Source organism: Chiloscyllium punctatum, chromosome 42, assembly GCF_047496795.1.
Source record: "Chiloscyllium punctatum isolate Juve2018m chromosome 42, sChiPun1.3, whole genome shotgun sequence".
NCBI classification, from domain to species: domain Eukaryota; kingdom Metazoa; phylum Chordata; class Chondrichthyes; order Orectolobiformes; family Hemiscylliidae; genus Chiloscyllium; species Chiloscyllium punctatum.
This window is the reverse complement of record NC_092780.1, coordinates 44,601,926-44,613,353: the sequence shown is the minus strand read 5'-3', so window position 1 is coordinate 44,613,353 and position 11,428 is coordinate 44,601,926.

Below are 11,428 nucleotides of genomic sequence, written 5' to 3'. Positions count from 1 at the left end.
GTGAGTGGGAAAGTCGATATATAGACACAGGTGATTAAGGGAATGGGAGAGTAGATATATAGACACTGATGATACAGGGGCTGGGATAATAGATATACAGACAGCGATGCTTCAGTGAGTGGGAGAGTAGATATATAAACACAGATGCTATGAGGAGTGGGAAAGTAGAGACACAGACACTGATGCTTCATGGAGTGGGAAAGTGGATGTATAGACCCTGAATCTTCACGGTGTCGGGAAGTAGATAGGCAGACACTGATGCTTCAGTGAGTAGGAAAGTAGAAATACAGGAACTGATGATTCAGGGAGTGGGAAAGTAGACATAACCATATAGGCACTGAAGCTTCAGGGAGTGGGAGAGTAGTTATGCAGACACTGATGATTCAGAGAGTGGGAAAGTAGAAATACAGACACTGATGCTTCAGGGAGTTTGAATGTAGATATACAGCCAGTGATGATTCGGTGAGTAGGAAAGTACATACACAAACACTGATGATTCAGGGAGTGGTAACGTAGATGCATAGACAGTTATGACTCAGGGAGTGGGAAAGAAGATATACAGACTCTGATGATTCAGGGAGTGGGTAAGAAGATATACAGGCAGTGATGCTTCACGGAGTGGATAAGTAGATATGTATAAGCACTGATGCTTCAGGGAGTGGGATAGGAGATATGTAGACACCGGTGATTCAGGGAATGGGAAAGTCGATATATAGACACTGATGATTCAGGGTTTGGGAAAGTAGATAGGCAGACACTGATGCTTCAGTAAGTAGGAATGTAGATATACAGGTACTGATGATTCAGGGTGTGGGAAACCAGATATACATGTACACTGAAGATTCAGTGGGTCGGAAAGTAGATATACAGACAGTGATGATTCAGGGAGTGGGAAAGTAGATATAGAGACACTGAAGCTTCACGGTGTCGGAAAGTAGGTATACAGACACTGATGCTTCAGTGAGAGGGAAAGTAGAAATATAGACATTGATGCTTCAGGGAGTGGGAAAGTAGATATGTAGACACAGGTGATTCAGGGACTGGGAGAGTAGATATATAGACACTGAGGATACAGAGAGTGGGAAAGTAGACACATAGAAACTGACGATACAGGGGCTGGGATAATAGATATACAGACAGCGATGCTTCAGGGAATGGGAAAGTAGATATATAAACGCAGATGTTATGAGGAGTGGGAAAGTAGATATACAGAAACTGATGATTCAGAGAGTGGGAAAGTGGATGTATAGACCCTGAATCTTCACGGTGTCGGGAAGTAGATATACAGACACTGATGCGTCAATGAGTAGGAAAGTAGATATATAGACACCGATGATTCAGGGAATGGGACAGCAGATATATACACACTGATGTTTCAGGCAGTGGGACAGTAGATATGTAGACCCCGGTGATTCAGGGACTGGGAAAAGTAAATATATAGACACTGATAATTCATGGAATAGGCAATTAGATGTATTGACATTGATGATTCAGTGAGTGGGAAAGTAGATATACAGACAGTGATGATTCAGTGAGTGGGAAAGCAGATATACAGACAGTGATGATTCAGGAAGTAGGAAAGTAGATATACAGACAGTGATGATTCAGTGAGTGGGAAAGTAGATTTAAGACACTAGTGATCAGGGAGTGGTAAATTATATATCTTTATTCACACTGAAGATTCAGTGTGTCGGAAAGTAGATATACAGGCACTGATATGTTAGTCTTTAGGAAAGTAGATATATAGACATTGATGATTCAGAGAGTGGGAAAGTAGATATATAGGCACTGATGAATCAGGGTGTGGGAAAGTCGATGAACCTACGCTGATGATTCAGGGAGTGGAAAAGTAGATACGTGGACACTGATGCTTCCGGGAATTGGAAAGTGGAAATATAGACACTGATGCTTCAGTGAGAGGGAATGTAGATATAGAGATATTGATGTTTCAGGGAGCTGCAAAGTAGATTTCTAAACACTGATGCTTCAGGAAGCGACAAAGTAGATATGTAGACAGCGGTGATTTAGGGATTGGGAGAATAGATATAAGGACAGTGATGCTTCAGAGAGTGGGAAAGTACATATATAGACACTGATGCTTCAGGTAGTAGGAAAGTAGAAATACAGGAACTGATGATTCAGGGTGTGGGAATGAAGATATACAGACACAGATGGTTCAGGGAGTAGGAAAGTAGACATAGAGGAACTACTGTTTCGGGAGTGGGAATGTAAATTTACAGATACCGATGCTTCAGGGAGCGCAAAAGTCAATATACAGGCACTGATTATCCAGGGAGTAGGAAAGTAGATATACAGACAGCGATGCTTCAGGAAGTGGGAAAGTAGATATATAAACACAAATGCTATGAGGAGTGGCAAAGTAGGTATACAGACCCTGATAATTCAGGGAGTGGGAAAGCAGAGATGCAGACACTGATGCTTCAGGGAAGAGGAAACTAGATATAGAGACACTGGTGATTCAGAGAGTGGGAAAGTAGGTATTCAGACACTGATGTTTCAGGAAGTGGGAAAGTAGAAATATAGACACTGATGCTTCAGGGAGTTTGAATGTAGATATACAGCCAGTGATGATTCGGTGAGTAGGAAAGTACATATACAAACACTGATGATTCAGGGAGTGGTAAAGTAGATGCATAGACAGTGATGATTCAGGGAGTGGGAAAGAAGATATACAGACAGTGGTGATTCAGAGAATGGGAAAATAGATCCACAGAGAGTGATGCTTCAGGGAGTGGGTAAGTAGATTTTGAAGCACTGATGTTTCGGGGAGTGGGACAGTAGATATGTAGACACCGGTGATTCAGGGACTGGGAAAGTAGATATATAGGCACTGATGATTCAGGGAATAGGCAAGTAGATGTATTGACATTGATGATTCAGTGAGTGGGAAAGCAGATATACAGACACTGATGATTCAGTGAGTGGGAAAGTAGATTTAAGACACTAGTGATCAGGGAGTGGTAAATTATATATCTTTATTTACACTGAAGATTCAGTGTGTCGGAAAGTAGATATACAGGCACTGATATGTTAGTGGGTAGGAAAGTAGATATATAGACATTGATGATTCAGAGAGTGGGAAAGTCGGTATACAGACACTGATGCTTCTGGGAATGGGAAAGTAGATATGTAGACACTGATGATTCAGGGAGTGAGAAAGTAAATATACAGACACTGATGCTTCAGGGTGTGGGAAAGTATATATATATATAGACACTGATGCTTCAGGGAGTGGGAAAGTAGATATATAGGCAGTGATGATTCAGGGAGTGGGAAGTCGATGAACCTACGCTGATGACTCAGGAAGTGGAAAAGTAGATACGTGGACACTGATGCTTCCGGGAATTGGAAAGTGGAAATATAGACACTGATGATTCAGGGAGTGGGAAAGTAGATATATAGACTCTGAAGCTTCAGGGTGTCGGAAAGTAGGTATACAGACACTAATGCTTCAGTGAGAGGGAAAGTAGATATTTAGACATTGATGCTTCAGAGAGTGGGAAAGTAGATATATAGACACTGATCTATGTGTAGATCAGGGAGTATCAAAGTAGAAATAGGGGAACTACTGTTTCGGGAGTGGGAAAGTCGATATACAGACAGCGATGCTTCAGGGAGTGGGAAAGTAGATATACAGAAAGTGATGCTTCAGGGAGTGTTAAAGTACATATATAGACACTGATGCTTCAGGTATTTGGAAAGCAGAAATATAGGAACTGATGATTCAGGGTGTGGGAAAGAAGATATGCAGACACAGATGGTTCAGGGAGTATCAAAGTAGAAATAGAGGAACTACTGTTTCGGGAGTGGGAAAGTAGATATAAAGACACTGATGATTCAGAGAGTGTGAAATTAGATATAAAGGCACTGATGATTCAGAGAGTGGGAAAGTAGACAGAGATAGTGATGTTTCAGAGAGTGAGAAAGTAGATTTATAGACACTGATGATTCAGGGAGTGGGATAATAGATGTACAGACACCGATGCTTCAGTGAGTGGGAGAGTAGATATATAAACACAGATACTATGAGGAGTGGGAAAGTAGAGACACAGACACTGATGATTCAGAGAGTGGGAAAGTGGATATGTCGACACCAGTGATTCAGGGAATGGGAAAGTACATATACAGACAGTGATGCTTCAGGGAGTGTTAAAGTACATAAATATTCACGGATGCTTTCAGGTAGTAGGAAAGTAGAAATACAGGAACTGATGATTCAAGATATACAGACACAGATGGTTCAGGGAGTATCAAAGTAGACATAGAGGAACTACTGTTTCGGGAGTGGGAAAGTAGATATACAGACACCGATGCTTCAAGGAGCGGGAAAGTTGATATACAGGCACTGATGATTCAGGGAGTAGGAAAGTAGATGTACAGACAGCGATGCTTCAGGGATTGGGAAAGTAGATATACAGAGACTGATGATGCAGGGATGGGAAAGTAGATTTACAGACACTGATGCTTCAGGGAGTGGGAAAGCAGAAATACAGGCTCTGATGCTTCAGGGATTTTGAATGTAGGTATACAGACAGTGATGATTCAGAGTGGGAAAGTAGATATATAGACACTGAATCTTCACGGTGTCGGAAAGTAGATATATAGACACTGATGCTTCAGGGAGTGGGTAAGTAGATATAGAGACACTGATGCTTCAGGGATTTTGAATGTAGATATACAGACAGTGATGATTCAGAGAGTGGAAAAGTAAATATATAGACATTGATGATTCAGGGAATGGGAAAGTAGATATACAGACACTGATGATTCAGCGTCTACTTTCTCACTCCCTGAATCATCAGTGTCTGTATATCTAATTTCCCACTTTCTGAAACTTCAGTGTCCTTTTATCTCCTTTCCCACTCCCTGAATCATCAGTGTCTACATATCTACTTTCCCATTCCCTCAATCATCAGTGCCTGTATCTCTACTTTCTCTCTCCCTGAATCATCAGTGTCTGTATATTTACAGTCCGACTCCCGTCTATATATATATATTATATATATATATATATATTTGCCATTCCCTGAATCACTGGTGCCTACACATCTACTTTCCCACTCCCTGAGGCATCAGTGTCTGTATTTCTACTTTCCCATTCCAGGAATCATCAGTAATTGTGTATCTATTTTCCACTCCCTGAGGCTTCAGTGACTGTATATCTACTTTCCCACTCTCTGAATCATCAGTTCCTGTATATCTAATGTTCCACTCCCGGAATCATAAGAGTCTGTATATCTACTTTCCCATTCCCTGAATCACTGGTGCCTACACATCTACTTTCCCAGTCCCTGAAGCATCAGTGCCTATATATATACTTTCCCATTCCCTGAATCACTGGTGCCTACACATCTACTTTCCCACGCCCTGTAGCATCAGTGTCTGTATGTCTAGTTTCCCTCTGCCTGAATCATCAGTGTCTCTATATCTAGTTTCCCATTCCCTGAAGCATCAATGTCTGCATATCTGCTTTCCCACTCCCTGAATCAGTGTCTGTATATTTACTGTCTGACTCCCTGAAGCTTCAGCATCGATATATCTACTTTCCCACAACCTGAAGCATCAGTGTCTGCATATCTACTTCCCCACTCTCTGAATCATCAGTGTCTCTATATCTAGTTACCCATTTCCTGAAGCATCAGTGTGTGCATATGTACTTTTCCATTCCCTGAAGCATTACTCTCTGTATATCTACCTTCCCACTCCCTGAATCATCAGTGTCTGTATATTTACTGTCCGACTCCCTGAAGCTTCAGTGTCTGTATATCTATTTTCCCACACCCTGAATCATCAGTTCCTGTATTTCTACTTTCCTACTCCCTGAAGCATCAGTGTCTGTATATCTAACATTGTACTCCCGGAATCCTCAGAGTCTGTTTATCTACTTTCCCACTCCCTGAATCATCGGTGTCTATATATGTACTTTCCCATTCCCTGAAGCATCAGTTCCTATATATCTACTTTCCCACTCCCTGTATCATCAGGGTCTGTATATCTATTTTCCCACTCCCGGAATCATCATTTCCTGTATGTCTACTTTCCCACTCTCTGAATCATATGTATCTATATATCTACTTTCCTACTCCCTGAAGCATCAGTGACTGTATATCTACTGTTCCACTCTGAGAATCATCACTATCTGTATATCTACTTTCCCACTCCCTGAATCACCAGTGTCTGTATATCTACTTTCCCACTCCCAGAATCAACAGTGTCTATATATCTATGTTCCCATTCCCTGAATCACCGGTGTCTACATATCTACTTTCCCACGCCCTGTAGCATCAGTGTCTGTATATCTAGTTTCCCTTTGCCTGAATCATCAGTGTCTCTATATCTAATTTCCCTCTCACTGAAGCATCAATGTCTGCATATCTGCTTTCCCACTCCCTGAAGCTTCAGTGTCTGTATATTTACTGTCCGACTCCCTGAAGCTTCAATGTCGATATATCTATTTTCGCACGCCCTGAATCATCAGTGTCTATATATTTACTTTCCAACTCCCAGAATCATCACTGTCTGTATTTCTACTTTCCCACTCCCTGAATCATCAGTGTCTATATATTTACTTTCCAACTCCCAGAATCATCACTGTCTGTATTTCTACTTTCCCACTCCCTGAATCATCAGTGTCTATATATTTACTTTCGCATTCCCTGAAACACCGGTTTCTAATTCTCTACTTTCGCACTCCCTGAATCATCAGGGTCTGGATATCTATTTTACCAATCTCTGAATCATCATTGTTTATATATCTACTTTCCCACTCCATGAAGAAGCAGTGTCTATATATCTAATTTCCGCCTCCCTGAATCATCAGTTCCTATATTTCAAATTTCCCACTCCCTGAAGCATCACTGTCTGTACATGTACTTTCCCATTCCCGGAATCATCAGTAATTGTATATCTACATTCCCATCCCTGAAGCATCAGTGTCTATATATCGACATTCCCACTCTTTGAATCTTCAGTGTTTGTATGCCCACTTTCCCACTCCCTCAGTGTCGGTATATCTACTTTCCCATTCCCTGAAGCATCTGTATAACTACTTTCCCACTCGCTGAATTATCTGTGTCTATATATACACTTCCGCATTCCCTGAAACACCGGTGTCTATGTATCTACTTTCCCATTCCCGGTATCATCAGTGTCTCTATACCTGCTTTCCCACTCCCTGAATCAGTGTCTGTATATTTACTGTCCGACTCCCTGAAGCTTCAATGTCGATATATCTATTTTCGCACGCCCTGAATCATCAGTGTCTATATATTTACTTTCCCATTCCCTGAATCATCAGTTCCTACATTTCAAATTTCCCACTCCCTGAAGCATCACTGTCTGTATATCTACTTTCCCACTCCCTGAATCATCATTGTCTATATATTTACTTTCGCATTCCCTGAAACATCGGTTTCTAATTCTCTACTTTCCCACTCCCTGAAGCATCAGGGTCTGGATATCTATTTTCCCACTCCCTGAATCCTCATTTTTTATATATCTACTTTCCCACTCTCTTAATCATCAGTGTCTGTATATATACTTTCCCATTCCCTAAATCGTCAGTGTCTGTATATCTCCTGTCCCTCTCCCTGAATCATCAGTGTCTAAATTTCTACTTTCCCATTCCGTGAATCACTGGTGCCTACACATCTACTTTCCCATTCCCTAAATCATCAGTGTCTGTATATGTACTTTCCCATTCCTGGAATCATCAGTAATTGTATATCTATGTTCCCATCCCTGAAGATATGTGTCTATATATCGACATTCCCACTCCTTGAATCTTCAGTGTTTGATGCTTCAGCAAGTGAGAAAGTGGGCATACAATGTCTATATATCTACTTTCCCACTCCCTGCAGCCTCAGTGTCAGTATATCTACTTTCCCACTGCCTGAAGCATCAATGTCTGTATAACTACTTCCCCTCTCGCTGAATCATCTGTGTCTATATATACACTTCTGCATTCCCTGAAACACTGGTGTCTACATATCTACTTTCCCATTCCCTGAAGCATCAGTGTCTGTGTATCTTCTTTCCCATTCCCTGATGCATAAATCACTGTATATCTACTTTCACACTCCTTGAAGCATCAGTATCTATATGTCTACCTTCATCTCATAAAGTCTGGAGCAAAGCTGTTCACGTTTTGATTTTTTGTCACACAGACAACTGCCCTGGATCTATCTGGCTTCCAAAAGGTCCCATGTGCTGCAGCTGTAACTTAGCTCCTAACCTGTTATCTTTAATGCAATCAAGACATAAAGCATAGAAACGGGACTTTCAGCCCCAATGTCAATGATGACCAATGAATACCAAACTCCATTAATCCCATTTACCTGCATTTGGTCCATAGCCTCCTATGCCCTGGCATCTTAAGTGCTCATGTCGATGCTTCTGAAACATTGCGCTAGTATTTGTATCTATTACCCTCTGGCAGCATGTTCCATATTTCCACCACCCTCAATGAAGAAAATTCTTTTCATACAATCCCCTCAAATTTTACTCAGCATTATAAACTTATCCCCTCTTGTCTTAGATAAATCAGCCATGCAGAAAAGAATCTTGTGATCTATCCATGCCTCTGATAATTTTGTACACTTCAACCTAAACCTCCTCTCATTTCCTCTACTCCAAGAAAACACAACCCAGCCTATCCAGTTTCTCCTCCTAACTGAAACTTTCCATCACTGGTAATATCCTGGTTAATCTCCTTGGCATCTTCACCTGTGCAACAAGGATTTATCCCCAAAACATCGATTCTTCTGCTCCTCGGATACTGACCTGCTGTGCTTTTCTAACACCACACTCTCGACTCTGATCTCCAAACATCTGCAGTCCTCACTTTCGCCATCCTTCCAATAGTCTGGCAACCATAACTGGACACAACATTCCATCTATGGCCTAACCAATGTTTCATAATGTTGTAACAAGTATTCTTTGCTGCTGTACTCTATAGCCCAGCTAATGAAAGCAGGCATGTTATAACAATATGTTATTGATTTAGAGATTTATTTTTCTCTATTTTATTAACATTACCAGCAGAAATTTAATAAAATAAACCTTAATCACTTACAGGTGCTCATGAAATAACAAGCTTCTTCTCCTATAGCATGGTTGTTAGGAAACAAAAGCAAATGAGCACTGCTTTCCCTTTCTCCCCTGTCTCCCTTAATCATCCAACATCTAGTATTCTGTACAAATCTCATTAAATCAGCTGAAAAATCTCAGCAAGTCTGGTAGCATCTGTAAGGAGAGAAAGGAGCTGACGTTTCGTGTCTAACTGACCCTTTGTTTCAGTTAGACTCGAAACATCAGCTCTTTTCTCTCCTTACAGATGCTGCCAGACTTGCTGAGATTTTCCAGCATTTTTTTCTTTTTTGGTTTCAGATTCCAGCATCCACAGTAATTTGCTTTTATCATCAAATCAGCTAGCTTGTATGTGCTCCAAACACAAGGCCTAGCTCAATCCGTTCCAGAGGAGCCTGTCATAACTATTTCTTTAATTAATTAAGCTCAACTACTCTTCCAGTTAAAACGCTAACTCCATTTATACCTGGGAGCTTTATAATGTAAACTGTTGCCTTCTCTGAAATTCTAATCACAAACAATATTAGATTTGGACAAAAAGGTGGAGATTTTCTTATCAAACTGGTAACTGCCAGCAATTACTTCAGAAATAAGTCAAATTGGTTTTAAAAAGAAGTCCCATGAAGGAAAGTCTCTTATACAGTGAGTAATAAAGATGTGGAATGCACTGACTGAGTGTGGTGGAGGAAGGTCCATTTGTGTTGTTAGGGTCTGTAACACTTCCTTAGAGTGTCACAGAGTCAGGTTCAATGGAGACTTTCAAAAGAGTTGGATTATCAACTGAAGGGGAAAGATTTGCTCAACTACAATCATGGGACTGGATAAGTTGCTTTTGTAGAGAGTTAATAGCAACATGATGGACCAAATAGCCTCTTTCTGTGTTGCAACCATTCTGATTTGATGGGCAGGATTGGATGGTTTTTGGGAAAAGGAAAGTGGAACAGGAAGTAGGTGGTCCAATCATCTCAGCTCATGGAATCGAGCATCAGCACACCAATCAGCTGCCAGTTTGTCAAGTGTAGCATTGCATTGCACTGGAGGAGGGTTTCTCCCCCCTGTCCAAATGGTCATCGAGGGTGATATGCCCAGGGGGAGGGGGCAAAGGCCGCACACCAGAACTTGGTTCCAGCCACCAACTGAAAGGCCTCCTTCCTGCTGAACAGAAAAGTCTAATATCCAAAAGTTGCTATTTTTGCAGTCTTGACATCCATCCTCATGCTGCTTCCTTATACCTGTCATAATTCACTGTTTCCCCAAAGATTAGTGAAAGATGTAATGGTAAATCAAAAATTACCATCAATTGGATTTTAAGACATTTAATACTTTTTTTGGAAGACAGCAGATGGTCTTCTGATTTCAGCATCCGCTCGTATTCCTGGATAGTGTTGGGATACCGATGTCATTGCACCATGTGGGTAGCAGGTTGGGGTGGGGAAATATGCAAGCATACAATCTGTTGCCATGAAACGCAGCCTCATGAATTTAAGAAATGTTGAACAAAGTTTATATTTCAGACCCAACTTACATAGAAGGTGGGTGGGAGAGTAGGCCATACAGCCCTACTACCATTCAACATGATCATGGCTGATCATGCAATCTCAGTATCCCTCTCTAACTTTCTCTCCATACCCCTTGATCCCTTTAGCTGAAAGGTCTATGATCAGCTTCTTGAATATATCTAATGAACTGGCTCCCATCTCTTTCTGGAGGAGAGAATTACACAGATTCACAACTGAGTGAAGAAATTCTTCCTCATCTCAGTCCTCAATGGCATACCCTTTATTCTTAGACTGTGACCCCTAGTTCTGGACTTCCCTAACATTGTACACATTCTTCCCACATCTTGCCTGCCCAGTTCCATCAGGATTTTGTTTGAGACTCCCCACACCCCCCAAATTCTTCTAAGTTCCAGTGAGTACAAGCCCAGTTGATCCAGTCTTTCTGCATATGTCAGTCCTGCCATCCCAGGAATCAATCTGGTGAACCTTGGCTGGACTCCCTCAATAGAAAAAATGTCCTTCCGTACACTGAGATGAAAACTGCACACAGTATTCAAGATGCTGCCTCACCAAGGCCCTGTATAATTGCAGCAAGATATCCTTACTCTGATAGTCAAATCCTCTCGCTAAGAAGGCCAGCATGCCATTAGCTTTCCTCATGCCAACTTCACTGATTGTTCCACCATTAAACCCAGGTCTTATTGCACTCTGTCTTTTTCCTAAACTGCCACCATTCAGATCATAATCTCCCTCCCTGTTTTTGCCATTAGCAGTTTCCTAAGGAAATTTTTGCCTCACCTTGAGAGGTAAGTGCTCATCCT